General features: G+C 40.8%; 1 pseudogene; it reads right to left on the reverse strand.

The window, feature by feature from the left end:
* Positions 1-4,581, reverse strand: part of LOC125851407 (uncharacterized) — an 11,557-nt pseudogene extending 6,976 nt beyond the window's left edge.
* Positions 4,582-5,092: the final 511 nt, after the last annotated feature.

A 5,092-nucleotide genomic window follows, 5' to 3' on the forward strand; every position in this document is an offset into this window, starting at 1 on the left:
TTTTCTTTAAAAGAGATAGTGCTCAAACTGCTCAAAACTCTTTTGGAAAATCTCAGTTTCCTCTCATCTTAAATGTGAAAACATTTATAAACTTCTTTGGGAATAGTTAGTTCCCTAATAGCTTTTGAGAAATGCACTTGACTCTTACTCTTGGCTTAACTTGAAACTCTATACTTTTTACTTAACTTGAAACTCTATGCTCTTTACTCAACCTGAAATTCTATGCCCTTTACTCAACCTGAAACTTGAGCCTTAAAAATGAAGTTAAAACGTTCAATAAAGACTCTTGAAAAGCTTTAAGACTTGCTTCTTAACTTCTAGACTTGACTCATAACTTTACTTGACTTTGATCCTAACTTTCTTGAATTGAATTATGGATTCAAGAACTATGATTTATGTTTTGGAAGACCTTATGATGTTTAGGAATGATTTTGGACAGCCAAACTTAAGAAAAATTACGAAATTAAATTCTGAAAACAGTGGAGTCTGCGTCCTGTCCGCGACGCGGAGGAGATTTTGTTCATAGAAGGAACAGGTCTGCAACGCAGACTTGCTTCATGCAAACTGCCCGACTTTCTCCTTCACGTTACCAACTCTAAACTCTCTTAACTTCAAAGGTTATTTCCCCAAACACTTGGGTTCATTAAAACCCTTACTATACAATAGATTCAACTCGAAAATACAACCGAAAACATGTCCCAAATCAACAAGAACTTCAAAAACACAATCCACAATCTTCAACCAATACAACCACAAGAATTCAACAACACAACCAATCTTTTCTCGGACTTAAAAACGAGTTTGGCGTGTGGTGGAAAGAACCAACCTAACACTATGAACTCACATACCTAGTAGGGATTACCCCAACGATATCCACGACGATCTTTGACGGAGCTTAGCTTGATCTTCTCTTTCTCCTCTTCTTTTCCTTTTCACTCCCAAACCCTTACTCTCACTCTTATAAAAGGGAAAACTAATTTAAAAATCAGTCTAACACCTTAATATATATCCAAAAGAATTGGTTAGGGAAAAGACCAAAATACCCTTACAAATTTCCGGGCGGACTTCCCTGCCAACTGCCCAACTTCCAAAGGGTATAACTTACTCATGCGAACTCGGATTCGAGCTAACTCAGTGGTGTTGGAAAGATAATTCCACGAGCTTCGCAAATATAACTGGAACTACACGTAACTCATCCTGATCTAGAAGTTATAACTGTTCAAAGTTGGCCAAAAACGCACTTTTTCCCCTACTTAACCAAATTTTCCAGATTTTTGAATTCTTTCCAAAAATTACTAAATTTCAAATTTTAAGCCTCTTCATAATTAATTCAAATTGGCAGATGTTACAATATCTCCTCCTGGGGAACATTCGTCCTCGAATGAGGTTAGTCTTACAAGGCTAATGGTGTCACATCAACTAAAACACCCAACAAGCGACCATGCACGCACAACAATAACAACATGCTCATTATAATTAAAAGAGCACTAAAAAGGAAATTGATACCTTAATCTGCATTTCCTCCGGACTCAAAGAGATATGGATATCTCTTCTTCATGTCCTCTTCGGCTTCCCAAGTAGCTTCCTCAACAAATTGGTTCTTCCAAAGGACCTTAACTGATGCTACATCTTTCGTTCTCAACCTACGAACTTAGCGATCTAAAATCTGAACAGGAATCTCCTCATAAGATAAGCCATCCTTGATCCTAATGTTTTCAGTCGATGGGATCACTGAAGGATCGCCTATGCACTTCTTCAACATAGAGATGTGAAATATCGGATGAACCGCTGCTAGTTCCTGTGGTAACTCCAACTCATAAGCAACATTGCCAATCCTCTTGGCTATGCGGTAAGGTCCAATATACCGGGGACTAAGTTTCCCCTTCTTACCAAACCTCATAAGCCCCTTCATGGGTGAAACTTTCAAATATACCCAATCATCTATTTCAAACTCTAACGCCCTTCTCCTAACATCAATGTAGGATTTCTGGCGACTCTGTGCCATTTTCAATCTCTCTTGAATCACTTTCACCTTCTTCATAGCTTGATGAACTAACTCTAGATCCATCAACCCTGCTTCACTAACTTCAAACCATCCAAAAAGAGATCTACATCTCCTCTCATAAAGAGTTTCATAAGGATCCATTTGGATGCTAGAATGGTAACTATTGTTGTAAGCAACTCCATGTAAGATAGGTAATCATCTCAATTATCCTTGAAACCAATCCCACAATCCACTTTGATACCTTAAAACACCATCTCCTCCTTGTTCAAAAGCCATTATTGCTTATGAACAATTTGCCCGTAATTCCAGCAAGATAGGGTCTGAGTCTTTCTCACCTTCTACTTCTGACACTAATGATAACTCGGCCCTGCTCGTCACTTTTATTCCTACTTCTGCGGAATCTATAAGTCTGACTCCCAGGCGTGCCAGTCTGTGCACATCTTTTGCTAACTCTCTCCTTCCTTTCATTCTTCAATATAGGTGGTGCCACCCATAGATAACTTGCTTAAAGAATCAGTAACAACATTAACCTTACCAAGGTGATAAAGAAAACTCATGTTATAACCCTTGAGTAACTTTAACCACTCTCTCTCTGTCTGAGATTAAGCTCATTCTAAGTGAACACACCCACATGAACATCATACAACAATGACACCATATCTTCAAAGCAAAAACTACAACAACCAACTCTAGCTCATCACACTATACCCCGATTCGCCTAAACTCGACTATTGTTCTCAAATCCATTTTTGATTCAGATACCCAGTATGTACTCAAGAACCAAATATCATAACTGGGCTGTAGTCAACTTCTCCTTCCATTCCTGAAAACTTTCCTCACAAGCTTCGGACCGTTGAAACTTCGTTGTTTTCCGAGTCAACTTGGTCAAATAAAACCCTTATCTACTAGATCCCTTTAACTGCTCTTTCAACTCTGCTGATGCCATTCAATATGGCAGAAAAGAGATAGGATAAGTATCTGGAATGATGTCTATGCCGAAATCTATTTCTCTCTCAGGAGGAATTCCGGGTAGATCATTAGAAAAAAACTTCTGGAAACTCTCTTACTATAGGAACTGACTGAAAATGAGGTATCTCAACACTAGAGTCATGAACTCGGACTAGGTGATAGATACAACCCTTTGAAACTAACTTTCTCGCCTTAAGGTACGAAATGAAACGACTCTTAGGCACTGCTGAACTACTACTCCACCTTAAGACTGGCTCACTAGGTTGCTCAGGCATAACATCAAAGTTCATAGAAACATAAAGAATTACAAAAGATAAACTTGCTCTAGAGTCTAGCAAAGCATAAACAGTAAAGTCAAAGACTCGAATCATACCAGTGAAAACATCTGGCGAATCCTCTTGCTCTTGGCGACTGTTGATTGCATAGAGGAGGTTTGATCCTCCGCCGGTAATAGAAGCAGCTCCTCTAGGTGTCGTCCTGTCTGGGGAAGTAACTGACAAAGATTGGGCCCTATTGCCAAGATTTCCACTACCATGCCTGTTCTTTGGGCACTCCTTCATGAAGTGTCCCTCTTGTCCACAGTTAAAGAAACTTGTCTGGCCCTGACGACACTTCCCTGGGTGGGTTCTACCACACCTAGCACTTGTAGGAGCCTTACTACCCCGTAGCACCATACTGCCTTGAGGATAGGCAAGTCTAGCCCTGAAACTATAAGAATCTCTATTATATCAATCTTTGTTCTTAGTTGCAGGTGCACTAGCAGATGGTGGAGCAGGTCCCCTCTGCTTCTGTGGGAGGGATGACTGATTAGCATCATTCTTTTACTGCCTGAACTCGTCCCCTACTATCTTAGCCCTCTTATCCTTAGACTCTTCTCTATCCTTCAACTTATCCTCCTCATCTTGTTGTAAATGAATCATAAATCTTGCTAGGTCAATATCCCCTATCAGCATAGCTGCCTTGCCTTCCTTGCTTGACTGACGAGACAACCCAGCAACATATAAACTCATCCTGCTCCTCATGTCAGCAACCATCTCCGGAGCATAGCGGGAAAGTTGTGTGAACTTCAGATTGTACTCATAAACACTCATAGACTCTGGATTAAGGGTGAGAAACTTTTTTATCTTTGCCTCTCACAACTCACAAGGAAAGAAACGCCCCATGAGAGCACTCTCAAACACAACCCAACTCACTACTGGCGCATCCTCTGCCCTATTCTGTTTCCATTGGTCGAACCAGATTCTAGCAACACCCTTCAATTGGTATGCAGCTAGTTCTACCCTCTCCAACCCAGCAACATGCATCACTTCAATTACTCTTTTAAGCTCCTCAATGAAGTTCTCTGGATTCTCAGTAACACTTGAACCTGTGAAGCTTGGTGGGTTCATCCTTAAGAGTTCACGAATCCTTGAAATATCAACCACTTCCTATCGATCATCTCTCTGCCCAATATGATAGGTCGCAACTTGACTTAACATCCGAATAGCTTCACGAAAATCAGTATATTTGGTCTCTTCTTGGGTTTGCACTTCTTGGGTACTTAGTAACTCTTGTTCCTCAATACTCCTCATAGCTCGACGAACTCTGACTGCTCTTCGTGGAGGCATAATCCTCTGAAAACACACGCAAATGCGAATTAGAGGGAAACTTTTTAGAGATAAACTCTAACGCACGAGATGAGTGTGAAAGAAGTGAGAAATACTCCTAAATGTTGCAGCCTCCCAATTATAGATATGGCACGCTTCACACTGATAACTAGGACTCTACAAACACGGCTTCATAGACTCCCTAGGACTCTTGAACTCTGTGCTCTGATACCAAATCGGCCACGCCCCGGGCCTACACCCTGGACGTGGCCGACACTCGAAGACCATTGTTGGCCCCCAAGCGAACCCTTGGCCTGACTTTCTTAACTCAGTGGAAACCTAACTCAATAGAATAACACCATGCAATGCAAGGTTATAAGACAACCTAAGTGATAAAATTTAGCCAAAAAGGCAACTTGAGTCCCAAAGTAGAATATTTACATATGTACATAGATGAGAGACTCAAAACTAACTGCCTGACTATCTATGAAGCCTCTAAAATACTGAGATGGATGTTGGGACAGACCCCGCA

Source organism: Solanum stenotomum, chromosome 1 (assembly GCF_019186545.1).
Source record: "Solanum stenotomum isolate F172 chromosome 1, ASM1918654v1, whole genome shotgun sequence".
NCBI lineage: Eukaryota > Viridiplantae > Streptophyta > Magnoliopsida > Solanales > Solanaceae > Solanum > Solanum stenotomum.